The sequence below is a fragment of the Limanda limanda genome, chromosome 19, assembly GCF_963576545.1.
Source record: "Limanda limanda chromosome 19, fLimLim1.1, whole genome shotgun sequence".
In the NCBI taxonomy this organism is placed as follows: Eukaryota; Metazoa; Chordata; class Actinopteri; order Pleuronectiformes; family Pleuronectidae; genus Limanda; species Limanda limanda.
The window spans coordinates 14492382-14509430 of NC_083654.1; positions in this window are offsets into that span (position 1 = coordinate 14492382).

Genomic DNA, 17049 nt, shown 5'->3' on the forward strand with positions numbered 1-17049 from the left:
GGTGCCAACGAGGAAACAATGTCTTGTTACATCAGGTGTGATGTGTACCTACTCCAAGCCGTGTGTGTGTGTATGTGTGTGTGGGTGTGTTTGTCTGACAGAGAAGAATTGTGCGATTTATTCTAGTGTAATCAATCATAACACAAGTTCTAATCATTAGGACGGAAGCAACAAAGTCTGTTTTTGAGTTTGTAGCCCGATCACGACTCAAATATATTTATTTATCTGGAAATAATGAAGTTGTAATAGTTTAATTCAACATATTCGGAAGCAGTGAAACAGCCTCATTGAACAGTTCATGTTTCCTACGAGTCTGTGTTGAGTGTGTCTGACATACGTCGTGGAGGGTGAAGCACGCTCGGTGGCTGCTGGTGGGAATCATGGTGCCCTGAACCGGGTCAGTGGTTGACGGTCAAACCGTAACTGGCAGCGAGTGTCCAACATGAGCGCCTGCCACCACGCAGACTGTCCGCCGCCATTGGTCAGCGGCGGTGGACACCCCTGTTACGCGTGTGTATCATCTGGTGTAAAGTCAGTGAACCAAACACACACACACACACACACACACGCACGCCCTCACGGTCAACCCCCCCCCTCATGGTGAGCAGTTGCCATGTCGCAGTCGGTCGTCCCTGGATCAGCTCCATGGTTACCCTGAATTTACATGTGTGCTAATTAGACTGGAAGAAATGATTGGCTGCTCAAAACATCGCAGTAAAGAGGGCTTAGCGCACGCACACACACACACACACACACACACACACACACACACACACACACACACACACACACACACACACACACACACACACACACACACACACACACACACACACACACACACACACACACACGCACACACACACACACACACACACACACACACACACACACACACACCGATGGATACACGTACACATATGGGCGTCCATATACACAAAGCCCTGGTGGACAGTAATGCATTAGGGCGCGCCCCATCACACCGTGTCAGGAGACACACCTCGGCTGAGTTCGGGCTCTGTCACATGTGATTTACTTGCCGTTACACAACCTCACACCCCTCCCTCCCCAGTGTACTAATCTATCTCCCTCCAAGTGTGTGTGTTGATGCATTTCCTCCATAGTGGGCGTATTAGCCGACAACATAAACAATTTCCCCATGTTGTGCTGATGAATGTGTGCCAGTGAGGTACATATGTAAATGATGTGTTCTATGCGTGTTGGTGCGTCCGGGTGGTTGACGCCGAAACCCCCCACAGAGCTTCTCGGTAACAGTCCTAAATCAGCCCTGTAATAATAACATCTCACCCTGTGTTATTCCTGCTGCAGTCCTGTGTGCTCGGGCCCCCAACTTCTGCCAAATGGCCCCTTTTGATGTGTCCACCGCTGGCAGCACACAGTGGGCTCTTTACCCTCAGCTTCACACAGAGTGAGGAAAAAGTGAGAGTGAGCATCTGGAGCGAGAGAGAGAGAGAAAGAGAGAGAGAGAGAGAGACGATGGCGTCCACGCAGCCATACGGTGCGAGTAAAATAAAATGAATGCACAGCCGTTCCTCTGAAGGTTCTCTTCTCCATCCTGAACAGGTCTTTTAACTTTATATCATCCAGAGGGGGATATTAGGAGATAAATGCAATCTGCTTCACCGTTAGATTTTTCTTCTTCTTCTTCTTCTTCTCCGCAGCCGACGTGAAAGTCACTGAGCGGCGTTTTTTCAGCTGGTGAGCCCAGACCCTAAAAGTGGGTCATGAGATGTTCTGCCAGAGCCGCACTTAGAAGAGCGTTATTCAGCGGACCGTCATTTCATAGACAAGGTCAAATTGGATTACTCAGTGTAGAACCCTCTGTGTTCATTACTATTAGTTTCACACCAGCGCAGAACACTGTCTGCCTCTATTCAGCTTGGGTTTTATACTATTACAAAAAATAAAAAAAAACGTTACACAAGGTCAGTTGTTGAGAAGTACTGTCTGTGAGCGTGTTAATGTGTGTGTGTGTGTGTGTGAGACAGAGGAACACACATGTAGTAACAAGAGGAACCCCATGCTCCAGCAGGATTAAAATATTGCTGAGACACCACTACTTGATTCAGTGAGACAAGAAAGAAATACTCCTCCAGCACTATGTCAAATTTTTACTCTTTTCCTTCCTTCCTTTTTTGCCACACGTTCCCTTTCCTCCCATTTTACTCGTTTTCTTGTCTCTTCCTTTTGTTCACATGAGCAATTACTTGTGTCCCGGTCTTTTGGAAAAGACATTCGGAAAATTCGGTAAAATCATTTGATTATTTATGCTTGCATTAAAAACATAGGATGCTGCAACTGCAAATGTTTATGTGCATTTCATGCTTTGCAAATTCCAAAGCATCTGTTTGTGCCTTATAATAAGTTGTTTGACTTACTGTAATTAGGATTTTCTGTTGGCCTCCGCTCAGACAGAACAGGAATTATTGGAACAAGATGTCGCCGCTAATACAACATGTTTGCTGGGTCCCGTTTAATAAGGAATTCTATTATTACAACCAGTGATGAGTTTAGAGTTGAATTCACTGTGAGAATTAAATGTTGGAAATTACATGAGAAGGGGACGATCAATACCTCAAACAGTTTGTCAGTTAGTCTGGTTAAACTGCAAAAAAAAAATGTCGATAATAAATTCATTATGTAATTCATTTTAGCGACACAACTAAAATGTATATATAGATTAAAAGATAATGAAAATAGTTTGTTGCAGCCTTTGGAAGATGAGGAAAACACTATAAATATTGGATTTGCACCAACTTGATCAGCTCATTTACAGTGTCACACAAGCACAGATATTAAAAACACTGACTCTGAGAGAACCCAGCTTCGGCCTTGCACATATTCAGCCATGTTAAGGATCTTAACTCTCCTGCTGGAGGATGACAACTGACTATTTTGTGTTTCTTTGGCCTTAAAGAGGAGGATACACACAAACAAACAGAGAAATGTGTCAATCTCAAACACACAAACACAAGAAAAGAAGCAACAACTAAAGCAGAATGAGCAGTCGTCCATAACAGAAAAATCTAACAGCACAACAGCAACTCTTAGAGGAAGAGCGAGAGAGGGTGTGTGAGAGCATGTGAGCGAGAGGAGAACCACGACAATAATACATTTCAAATGGAACAAAAACTGTTTTCAATTTCGGCCCCCCCTCAAATTGTCTGAGGTATCTATCGTCCCTCGAGAAGACGACGAAGAAGAAGGAGAAGAAGAGGAGAGAAAAAAAGAGGAAATCATCCAATTTAGCAAAAGAGGGACGAGTGAGAGAAAAATTTGAAGCCCCAATTACAAGTAATTACCGCTTTTCGCTCTCAACATGGTGGAATGATTTGATGCCTTTCAGAGGGGTAGTCTGGTTTAGCTCAGAGCAGACATCCCCCCTCTGCCTTGTGTTAGTCTTTGGCGGTGGTTAATATGATCATATGGTGGAGATAAAAGACGGGGCGGTTAAAAATGATGGCGTTGGAGCCGGATCTGCCGGCTATAAATCACACGAGGTGGTATTGAGATGAAGCGAAGGTACGTGCCACGACAGCCTTCCCGCCCGCCAGCGAGACCAGGAGGGATAAAATAAATAGATCTCCGAGGCGCCTCCGCGAGGTTGGGGCGTAGTGTGCGAAGGTGTCTGCGTGCGAATGTGTTGTTGGTTGTGATGCGTCTTTGTGAAAACAACTGGAAATACATCCATCAGCCGGCCGCTCTCCTCAACACCGGTTGAGATTAGGCGGCAACTTTTGGGAAGTGACACGGTTAAATCCAAGCGGTTAAAAGTGAGATGTTTTCGTCCCGTTTTTTCCCCCGCAGCTTCCACTTCACATTTCTGTGGTTAATAACACATATCGCTGCTGCTAATGAGAGCAATCATTCAGAACCGTGTCGGGCAGAAACGGCCTCTATTAACACCGTCTTTAAAGCAGGAGCGTTCGGCCACATTCTGACATCGAACATTACCTCATACGCAGCTTCTCCTTCCGAAGGCTGTCGTCTGTGTGGTCGCTTGTGATCAGGAGAAAGTGAAGTTCCTCGCACTGAACTAAAGCGATCAGCAACTGCCGGCTTTTTTTATTTTTTAAAGTTACTTATACTTTGAGGTCTTCATTATGCAGAAATACCCAAAAGTTGCAGTTTCAACCTTTTGAGAATCTGCTGGTTTTCTGTTCCCGACAACACAATCTAAATATCTGTGGGCTCTGGATTCTGGTTTTGACAAAACAAATTATTAACAGACGTTTATCTTGGCCTCTGAGAAGCTGTGAGAGGGTGCTACTCAATTTTTTCATATATATATTTTTGTATTAACACATGTAACAGTTGACTAATACGAATAGTCAATACACACAGTCCTAGAATATATACAGAGCTATTTTCTAGTATTATTATTCTTTCTTTCCTTACAGGAACATTTTACATACAGATTCCTTCACAGTTGTCACTAGATTTGCCACCACTGAATGTATGTAGTTTTATAGTTTGTATTTGACACACACACACACACACACACACACACACACACACACACACACACACACACGCACACGCACACGCACACGCACACGCACACGCACACGCACACACACACACACACCTTATAATGTCTGGTTTTGTGTCTCCATCAGTGCAAAAGTCACATATTCAGATTTGTTTCTCAAAAAACAACAAAAATCAGCAAATCCTCACATTTGAGAAGATGACTGATAAATCAATTATCAGAAAACTTGCCAATCAACTTTATTACAATTGTTTTAGGTCTAAGAGAGATTCTCCCTTTGAGTCTGGCTCACTGAGCGAGTAAAAGCAAACAGCGTCTCTCTCTCTGTGCTGATGAGTGTTAGAACCGGGGAAACCCACAAAACTAACGTGCATACAAAAGGCAGTTTTTCACCTGTGGGGAGACGAGGAGAAGAAAACCTCACGCGGGGGGTGACGTGACCCCTCTTACACCTCGAATCACAACAAAAGCCCCTGGAGACTGAGACAGAGAACGTCTGTCTATCTCAGAGAGCCTGCTCCTCTGGAACACACACACACACACACAAACACACACAGACAGTATTGCATCTCCACATCAACACAAGCAAATACAGTTCCAATCCACCTGGTCTTTTGATGGCTCACACACTCACACATGACAATGTATTGATTTTTTATTTTTCTCTCCCTCCCTCTCTCTCCGGGCTCTGCTGGGTGCGTAGACGGAGCGATGCAGAGAAATCCATTAAGCCGACACTTCTCGTTTCCATTGACTGACAGGCCTTGACGGGCTCGGGCTTTCGGCCCCCCCGCTTGACTGGCAGCTCGACAGTTAAACAAGCCCTCCAGTTGCTATAATAGTTTAAAACACTTTCAATTACCCGAGTCAAACAAATCCTGCAGACGAGCGCTCGGGCGCTTCTCTACAAGCAATCCCACACCCCAGCGGGTCCCTCTCCACCTACCGCTGGTTTATCTGGACACCCCCCCCCCCACCCAACGCTAGGATGAAGAGGAAGACTTTTTCCAGGACAAAGAAAGCATGAAGTCGGAGAGGGAAAATTGGAGGGTACAGAATGGGAAAAGGAAGATGATTTTGAGGGTTTGTCCTCCCGCCGCCTCAAACCTCTCCTCTGACTGTTGGTGCGGAGACGTTACTCCATCATCACCCCCCCCCTCCCCCCACAGCGCCGCTACGTGTCTGTGACGGCAAGATTTATAACAAAACTCATTAAACATTAAGCAAATCAGTTTTGACCAACCTCTCGACTTCTGCTGTGAAAAGTACACAATAACCGGGGGTGGGCAATTTCCACAAATCAATGAAATCTCACATTAATAAGCCAGAGTCATAAATCACTGGTTAACAAGCCCCTCACAGCAGCTCCATCAGGTTGAAACGCTCATGCACACTGTGAGCCCTTTAATTGCTTAGTAAAAATCATGAAAAAGCCAAATGGCAGATTTCTTTCTGCATAAGGTTGCATAAAATCAAGCAAATCATTTTAAAAATCTAATAAATCAAGAGTTTGCTTGATGGCTGAAACATGCCAACCACAAGGAGCTCATTAACTGTACATCTTATAAATATACAAACAATATTACATGGTATTATTTCTTCATTTGTTAACGGGTCATATAGGATACCTGAATAAATTATGAGCTTTTCCCCCGAATGACACATTAAGGAAAGCCTGTTTTCTTGGAAATAAAACATGACTGCAATAATGTTTAATATGTAATATTTTTGTTTATCTTTAAAGGAGATTACAGCTCTGTGTGTGATATTACATTTCCGTGAATTAAGATGAAGCCTTATTGTAAGAAGAGGAGAACGGGGCGGATTTCTTTGATCATCTTGAACCAGATCCTCATTATGAAAAGAACAAAATAAGAAAAATGTGCCCTGGAATAATTTAGTTGCGAATATTTGACCACTAATCCAAAACTGTAATTATGCATAAGTGCATTTTGTATTCTTATTGGTTCATTTTCCTGCCATTTGATTTGGCCTGAGAGCCTTGGCAGCGCACCTTTTTCTGGAGGTTCGTTTGTTTATGTGTAATTATCTGGCATCAGCAGCAGCACCTAGGGCTCTCGCTGCAGTAATAATCTCCCGGTTGCCCCAGAAACACAAGACACACAACAGCAAAGCAGTGAAGTCATTCGCTCTTTGTCCTTGAGTCGCTGAGAGTCGAGGGGGTGTGAGGTGTGCGGAGCAGGGGCGAGAGGGAAGTACAGTGTGAGAGAGGATGAGAGCATTGTTCGTCTTTTGCCTTTGTGGCTGCTGCTACGTATTCAAATTGATTATTTTATAGTATAGCTGAAGGTTTAAGTCGTGTGAAATATTGTTTCAAGATTACAATGACTCAAGGGTTTATTAAGAGGGATTGTGCACATTTCGACCTGCTAATTTACTGTCATATCAGTATGTGAGCGTTTAGAAAGAGCCCAAGACTAATTTATGGCCCATTTTAATATATAATGTAGATAAAAACATTTAATACCAAAACACTGATAAAAAGGTATAAAGCATTTTAAGCGAGAATATATCTATTTTTTTAAAGCAGCTTAATTGAAACATTAAAAAATAAACAGATTTATCATTTGGCATGAATCTTTAATTAAAACCTAAACACAGTTTATCCCACATGGATCACAGTAGTTTTTGGACAACTGAGGGAATTCCAATGTCTCCTTTACCTTTTACAACATTCATTCGTCCAACAGGTTCGCACGAGCCACAGTTATGTTTGGTTGATAGGCGATTTGTAGAGGCTGTAGTAATTATGACGGGAGCAAAGGAGGGAGTCAGGTGACTAAAGCTGCTTTCAGACACTCACTGGACTCCACAATTCCCAGCTGCTCCACCTCTCACCTTTTTGATGCTGTTGTGAACGCGTATGTGCAGACAACCTCCCACTGTGTTGTGCATGTGTGAAAGGCAAACACTGCAACTCGGTAGCCAATTCTCCGGATTTAACCCAAAGGTCATTCCTGAAAAACGGCTCAGGCAAAGCAAAATAGTCGAGAAGGAGAGGCTAAGGTAACATACAAACACCTTCACACAGGAGAGCTCTGATTCCTGTTTCCTGTGTGAAAAAAACAGTCTATGCAGTTAGTTTTATATATGACCATTACACAACCCTAGCTTGTGTCTACTTCTTGAAATGACTCAATATTAAGACATGTGTTCAAGCACTGTAACTGTGGGAGACTATACTTCACAGACCGTAGATGTCACTCTGCTGATAAGGGTTGCCAGGTCTGTGTAACCAAAACCAGTGTCGAGTTGGGACTGGGATGTGGGCGATGGGAGGCAGGGAGCATTACAGCATGTTGTGTGCACGTATTCAGGTAATCTGAATGCAGAATAAACCTGTGGGCAAAACTTTCAACAGTCTGTAACACTTCAAACGTGGCCCAGTTCCACAGGAAAACCACAGACCTGGCAACGCTGCTGCTGACTGCGGTCTGGGGAGACTCAACAGGCTTTTCCTTGCATCCGAAGTGGGAGCCAAAAGGATTTCGCAGGAGATTGGATCATCTTCTAACGGAGTGAAACTTAAACACGGCCCTTTGCAGTGACACAGCAACATGAACCCCTACTGAACCTGACGAGAGGAGAAACATCACTCGCTGGCTGCTCTTGAGTTTCAGTGCAGGTTGTTATACTGGGAAACAAACGGCAGCTTTACTCTATTTAAAAAGGTGATAAAAAGCATCTCAGCCAATAAAACATGGATTTTTATTTTAAGTTATTCACAAATTGTAGGAATTGAAACGCATCATTCAGTCCAAATTAATAATACTGCACATGGTCACTGTTCACCATTTGGTCTCTAAAAGTGATTGTACTCAGTCTTTTAATGAATATCAGTAAAGTGAAAAACATTATACAATAAGTTTACAATATAAATGTGGTCAAACAAATAATACAAATACTAATAAATTGGTATTTGCTTGTTGAAGAAACTAAATTCTATTTTATTTTTGTTCCTAAAATCCAGGTTTTGATGATTTGTAAAAGTGTGCAGAAAACTTCAATCCCTACATTTCAGTATTCACACAGTACAGTTTTAAATATTAAAGATGCAACGTGTGTATATTTGTACGACCACTTCACAGTCGTATTATCATTATGATTAGAAAAGCCACAGTCAGTACGAGTGCACAGGGACTTGAACGGGCAGAGGAGAGCAGCTGTGGTGACAAATCCTCTCTCTCTCTCCCTCCTCCTTCTCCTCCTCCTCTTCCTGTCCAGGTCAATACAAGCAGGCGCCACCGAGCAAACAGCCCGGGACACACCATGTAAAGTGACTCTACAATCCTCCATCTCCCACCACCCCCTCGGACACGATTCGCCCCATAACAACAACCATTGATTTTTTTTTTTTTTCCCCCTTTCCTGATGAGGATCTAGTCGGCATTTAATCTAACATTGTGGCCCCTCGCTGTAGGACATGGCTGAGCATTTCATGCTAATCGATTGGTCACAGTAACCAGTGGAGGTTTAGCACGCCACTTTGACCACGGATCCTTAAAATCTATCCATCTATCTGTCCGTCCAAAAACAGTCCGTATCCAATTTTTATTTTCTTAAGCATCTCACACAATGCACGACCCTCATATCCTGGATTTTTCTCATCTCAAGGGCAAAGAAGATCGGGATCCGATGATTGCACGAGCCTCTAAACCAGATGATAATTTACATTTCGTCACAGCACTTCAAGGCACTGTACGTGTTTGACTAAACACACCATCCAGCCTCTTGAGTAGCCCATTGTTTACAGAGATCTGACTTGACCAATGATGCTGCGATCAAAACATGGGTGGGTGTCTGCCCATAATCCCTCTCTTTGTCTACGGCAAATCCTTCTTTAGGCAAGGACACTGGTTTTTAAATACTGCCATATGCTAATTGTTGCATGCAATTAGCATTTTTAAATATTTCCGGCACTGGGATTCCCTGGGTCCCTCTCTGGGCACATACAGACTGATCACAGATTTACGCACCTCTGTCAATCATATTTGAATGTTTGTGGGCTTTTAACATTAACTCAGGGATACAAATTATTTAATGCCCTGATTTAAAATGATTTCCACTGTGTTTGTATAACTGCTTCCGTGCCGTTGTCAGCTTTCTGCTTATGACTCATTATGAGGCGCCTCCGATCCAACGGAAAGTGTTTGAGATTTGTTTTATGGTGCAGTTTTTCTGTTCTGCTGCACAATTATCTCGTAATCCAACACCACCGCGCTGAATTATCACCTGAGCTGTGAGCGTGATGTGGCAGAGAAAAGACAATAAAAACAGATTAATACATAAATAGGATATGTATATATATGCTGCACAGACATTATTATTAATACCAGATGGAATGCTCAGTCCCACCAGGCCCCGGTTTCATATTTGTTCCCCGTGTTTTTAGCAATAACCATATAGTAGAAAACATAAAACACCGCACAAACATTTTATCTAGGTCTCCGCTTCATCACACACAGAATCTCCATTGCCACATAAATAAATAACCAACATATAGACTGTATCCCTATTGTACATCAAACAGAGCCCAGATTATATGTGACAAGGCTGGCAATTAGCAATCTCTCTCACTCTGAATTCAAACCATAAAAAAGATGATCAAGGCTGGTTGATATCCACAGACTATGCATAATTTATGTGGCTGGTACAAAATACCGTTCTGTTGCAGTTCTGTACGTTCACTCGACTAGTTCATTGAAATAAAGCGTCCCAGAGGGGTGTCCGTGTAATCAAGCCTAATCCCAGATTGATTGGAGAGCGGTCGAAGACGGAGGAGCTGCAGGAATCTACGAGAGCTCTCCGTCACAGGAGCAGGAAGACAGCGGGAGGCTGTGTGATCGGGAAGAAGCGGTGCAGCAGCTCCGGTTTCAAGGCAGAGGATAATAAAGTAGCTCCAAGAACACAGTTTGAAGGTTTTACAAGAGAATAGAAAGTGATAAGTGTTAACCTGCACTGACATGAGATGTTGGAGTTCAACACTTCAGAGTTATTAAGTTGAAAATATTGAAGAATTTCTCAGTTTTGGAGAAAACGATTCGGAGGACTTTTGATCCTTGTATTAACCTTGTAGTGATTGTATCAGCAAATTACACTGTTTGTGTGTGTGTGTGTGTGTGTGTGTGTCTGAAAGTGCACAGGGGGAAACTGAAATTCCTGAACACTGCTTGAGAAAATCCATGAGCAGAAGGAAAAGAAAGTCCACAGACGCTTTTTCTAGTTATTACAAGAGATTAAATGAGCGACAATCAGAGAGGGAAGAAAACACTTTTACTGTGATACTGTATATTTTATGTTGCATACTAAATATTAAACTTATACAAGTTGATGATAACTTAAGATAAATATGCTCCAGGACGTATTTCTTCTACTTTTTTTGCTTGGATAAAAAAGAAAATGCTAATTATTCCATTATTCCATTATTCCATTCCATTAGTTAAACCGTGGACAAATGATGGTTCTGGTCTTAGCTGTAGTTACCCTCCTGACACGTTCTCCTCTGCACCCACATGGCCACACAAGCTCCTCATGCTCTAGAGGACTTCCACTTCTTCGCCGCATCATTATCCCGCGGACCCTGCAGCCTCTGTCACGACCAGAGCGAGAGAATAAAGGAGCGAAAGCAAGGTGAGGTTGAATTAAAAAGGACAAAATAAACAACTCCAGCTGTATAACTTTCTCTGTGCCTGCTCTGTTTCCATCAGTCACGTTAGCAAAACAATTCTTAGAACGGAGATCCATTAAATTAACTCAATGCACAAATTAACGTAGGTTTTGCAGCATTATCGGGGGTGTTTTGTCTCAGGTATATAAATCTTAGAGTCAAGTATCTAAAGATCATCATGATCCTATATATGAATATGACAGCTAATTAAAAATGTATGCAAATCATACGTGTACTTCACCACAATGGAGGATGCATCTTTCAACTCTGGAGGAACTCTTCAGTATTTATAATTAAAGATTGAAAATAACTGAATGTTTTGCTATGACAGGGATGTCTATCAATGCCGATTTAATCACTCTGACTTTTGATGTAAAAAGAAAAAACTGATCTCATTAACCTCGGAATTTTATTTTGGCATAACATTTTCTTAAAAAAAAACACATTATAAAACCTGTTTTTGGTTACGACCTTTGTTTTTCCATCTTCAACACTAAAGTTTTAACATGTTATTGTTGTCATTTTCATTCAGTCATTTATAATTTTTTATTTGGAACATAGACTGTATATAAAGAGATTTGGACATGCAGGGGAAAAGTTAGATTTGTATTAATTTGGATAATAAAACGACGCCTAAGACATCCGAGAATCATCAAACTTTTGGTTACTAAACATAAATAGTCTCATGTCTGAGCTGCGTGACGCCAACACCGGTGACGCAAAGGACTGCTGGCGCCATCTATTGGTCTCTTCTGGTCAATGCAAGAACAGGCAGTGTGGGTAAACGCTTTAATAGAATATTTGCAAAGTAACCACTGACCAACCATTTATGAGGATTACATGAATAAAATCTAAATGAATAAGATTTAATATCTAAAAAAAAAAGGGTTAAATACAGGTAAATAATCCCTTAAAGTGTCAGTTATATTTCTGTTCCATGGCCTCGTTCAATTATGGGTTTAAAATGTATCTTGGTCATCTTCGTATACGTCAGACCAAATGTGTCTTCAACATTCCTATTCCTACATGTGGCTGTATGTGGGTGACTCTGACCCAGGTTATAATAATTAGAACTCAGTTTAAAAAGCATTGCTGCAGCCCAGCACCAGGGAGCTACTGAGGGTCTTTGCTCTAATTGTCTGTGCTTCCACATCAGCCACGCACCACTGAACATCACAAGCAAATATCAGCCTATGGAGAACACTGTGTTCCCCGGCTAATCGAGTTATAGACAAGTATACACATGAACTCCAAACTCCATGTGTTGGTAGCAGGATAGTATGGCTGGGAGACACTTAAAGTCAAAGGTCAACGGCAGTTTCACACTTCAGCAGGCTCCACATACTGAGCACATAAAAAAGGAAGTTAAATATAAAAAACTCTGTTGTTGTCAGACGTGTAGTTTCTTTCTTTCTACCTAAACATGTTAAAGTTCCAGCTTGTGCTTTTTTACAAACTGATTCAGTTTTCATGTTACTTCAGCAGCAGAATGACTTTGATTTTCCAGATTTTGCTCGATATTAAAAGGGATCATGCTGTAAAACACAAGTGAACTGAATCACTCAAAGAAATTACAGGTCACCTGGCACCATCTAGTGGCCACATCATGCAAGTAAAATTCAAGATACCACACCTCATATTGTAACAGTTCAACCGTCAAAGAGTAAGTCAGTAATGTTTCATGTCCCATTAAACAGCTCTAGATAAGACTAATGAGAACATCAGAAAAATAAGAAAATTATATATATCAGGTCTTAAGGATATTTTAATCGGAGCAAGTCATCAATGCAATATTCAGCCGAGTGGTACACAACGAATAAGTGTAATATTTAATAAGAGCAAGAGTGCTATAATTAAAAAGTTGCCAACTTTCCCTCTGATTTTCTATAAATGTCTTCATTAAATTATCTTGGAACTTGACACAGAGTCAAAGTCACTATGAATAAGACTGAGGTATGACAACGCTGCCAACTTTCCCTTTTTTATAAATACATAAACTATTACATTTCAATAAAAGTGTTTATGTCTGGTGTGTCTTGCTTATTCTGTGATAAGAGACTTTAAACGTTCACTGTTCAATGCTCCAGGCAGATGTACCGTAAAACCACAAATAGACACGCATCAATTTTCAAAGTGCGACGGAGCACGTGACCGCAGGTGAGGGTGAGAACCACCTGAAAAGAAGCGAGTTGCTATTTGCTAATGCTGATTAATCACATGTGCAAAGCATCGACATGTCTGCTCCGAATAAAAAAACTGTGAAATGAGAGTCACCCTCAGTTTAAGTTTAAGACCCTGACACCGTCACACACCTGGCAGAGAAGGAACCAGAGAAACCAGTAGACCCAGCAGGAACAAGTTGAACGAAGAAACTCTGCAATGACTCATTGTCCATAGACGATAAGAGCTCATGAATCCTCCATGTTTCCCCCCATGTTGTCCTCCATGTTGTCCACCAGGGGAGTCAGGCCTGTTCCTCGTGGTTCCTCCGCACACACAACCTGAGGAGTCTCATCTATGACGTATTAACCTGAGAGCTTCTCCACACAACAAAATAATCTATTAAAAAATAATTGAGGATGTTTTCAAAGACTTTGCTTCACTGTGAGAGAAACTCGTGTTTTCTCTTCTGAAGATGTTGTGTTTTTCTTTTCTTTGAAAATGTTGAAAAATATATAAATCCTATTTTTATTTTGTTATTAACATCACAACAAAGAGGCCGTTAAAACCCTTAACATTTATTTCGTTGGATATCTTTGTGTAATGTAACAAACCCTTTGTCTTTTATATATATACGGTCCCTGTATACTGTGTTTTGCTTTGTCTAATAAATGATTGACTCACTTTAATCATTATATTCTGTGTGCTGTGTTCGAATCAGGTTGTTATTGCCAAGCAGGTTTACAGATAAAAGGAAGTTGCTGTGGTGTATTTGCACAAGTATAAATATAAAATAAATATAAAACTAGGAAACAGAAAGTACAAAGGATACTAGATATGATTAATATTTACTTGAATTTTAGGGGGAATCAAGACCAAAACTGAATAAAAAAGCCTTTTCAAATATCTTCAAGTTTATTCTGATTCACCACTATGATTGTGAGTTAACAATTTGATTTTCTCACACTATCACGTTGTCATTATTGTCATGTTTTTCACATCTTTCCCTCCTGACATTTCATAGCCATTAACTCTATTAATGTGTAGGCTACCGTCCAGTTAGGTTCCAGTATTTTAATTTCCTCTTGTGCCATCCACTCCTTCCAACCGATTATGCAAATGCTATATACAGATCATCAGAAATTATGTATTTCAAATGTGTACAAGAAAATCTTACAGGTATTTTAATATGCTAAAGATCTAGCATTAGTGTGGTGATAACACAGAACGGCCTATAATATTTATACGAACTCTAATTATAGCCCACGACTATTGCCTTTAACCTGTTGCACCGTTCATTTATGAAAATGAAAGGGAAAATAACAACTTCACCGATAGATTCTAAAAGCTTTACAGAGGAGCACAGGAGCTTGTTGTTTCCTCCATAAAGCCTGTTTGTCCTTCTGGGCAACTGCAAAGGTTGACATGCTCCATTTGATTGCTATGACCTGTGTCAGAGCAGAACAGGCTTTCTATAAATAAACAACAAAGTGGAAACGCTGAGCAGTATTCTGTTTTCTACATAAAAACAGTTTTTAGCTTTTATATTATCTGCTCCTCTTGCAGCTGCAAAAACTGATGTCGCATTTCCCAATGATAAGGACGTCCACTGTGAATGAATGGAAGGAATTTAGGGTGTTTATCTGAAGGTGAGATAGCGACACACTATATATTTATTCAACTTACCCTGAGTCAGCAGTGGAGTGTTTCCCAAGCAAGGCACTCTTATTTTGAAAATCTTTTCCATTTCCATTTCATTTCCATTTTCAATTCTGATTCATTTCACATTAAAATACTTACTCTACATTTATTAATGATCTGCAGCTTGTCCTGTCTTATAAATTCCTCATCAAATAATATACTTCAGTGTTATTCGAGGTTTTGCCAAATACACCCAAAATATCAGCAGACACAAAGAAAAACACTTGTTTTTTTCCTTTTTTTACAAAAGCAATTTAGCCTTTTTTAATCTTACATTGCATTGAAAATTTACATAATAGATTCATACATTTTACAAATAATTTCATCATAAAAATATATTTCTGTACAAAACACTTTTTTGTTCTATATTTCATCTTTTTTTTTCTCAAATGGTGAATATTTCCAATGTCCCCAGGCAGGAACGGCTTTAAGTCTTTCAAATCACATGGGTCTTTATTGCGGTCAGTCAGTAGGAAAAGCTTGTGGCAAAATAGACTGAAGCTTAGAAAAAAAGGACTTCTGATGAGGGGGCGGGCTGGAGCAGGTACATGTGTGAGTTTAAGAGCGAGCGTTTGTGTGTGTGTGTGGCTATGTGTGTTAGAGTGTGTGTGTGTGTGTGTGTGTGTGTGTGTGTGTGTGTGTGTGTGTGTGTGTGTGTGTGTGTGTGTAGATGACAGGGAGGGTCCCATGGTTTTTGGTAGGCACTGTGTCAGATCCATACCGAAAATAAAAAGAAGAAAACAAACAAAAAAAACACAGCAATAACAACAACAACAACAGCAGCAACAATCAATCCAGACCGTAATAAGGAACAATGTCACCATGGTGATACAGAGCGGGACAGTTGCAGCATGGATAAACAAAGAAGCCGCATTCATTATTCAAATCCAATATGACTTTAAAGATGAGTTTCTTTTTCTTTCTGGCAGCTGGTTGCAGTTGGTGCCAGTGGCCACAACAGCAGGGGGTCTGGAAATCAAAGTATCGCTCTCCCTGGAACCAGAGTCACCAAAAGCTATTGGTATTCATCACGTGTTGGGGTCCAAACTCACTCGATGGATTCCCTTACTCGACTCTTCAATACAGAATAAAATACTTTTTGAAAAACATGAAAACTCATGCTCATCAATACGCGTTTTCCTGTCACGTTAGAGAACAATTAAATAGACATTTAGGTAGAATATATGCTGCATTTCCAGGCCCAATCCTTACAATAATACAATATTATACTGTATGGATGTTGTGAGTGATTTAACACAAAAATAAAACAGGTTATTTTTTAACTGAGTCATTAACGGGCACATGAAACCACCAGAAAGGCCAAAACACATGTGCAACAGCATCCAGAGGCTGCCAGATGAAAATAAAATCCCTGTATGTATTTATATATATTATTTTGAGAGTATGTGGCAGATCAGATTTGAAAATGTGTACCAGCCAGGGACAATGAGCTGAGATCATAAGGCCATCTTTAAATTAAATTTAAAAGAGTAAAAGCAAAAGAACGTCTCAATGGCCTCGGTTGTTTATGAATGGACTCAATTGTTAAGTTGAAATCTTAAGATTGTGGCCAGTTCGTCTTAAAGCGAATGTTTCTCAAACAAATTAGATTCAAGGCCTTTTAGCTTTTGACGTGCAACACACGAAACACTGGAATCACCGAAATCTATCTGTTGTTATTCTACAAACTAGTGTGCAACACCATGGACGTGCCGAAGGTAGGATACTCTCTCTTAAATCTATAATGAAAGGCTGGTAAATGGAGTGAGCCACTTTATGATTGATGGGGATTTCAATATGAGGGAAAATTAGAATTTGACTGGTCAGTATTGATTTGAGAGACCAAAAGCATGTTTGACACAGGAGGAAGCTTGAAAATCAAAAGTCAATGATAAACAACCTCAGGGTGAAATTGACAGACCCCTCGTCGTTTTGAGGTTTTATGAAAACTTGTGATAAACTTGTACATTAAGCAACTAAATAAGAT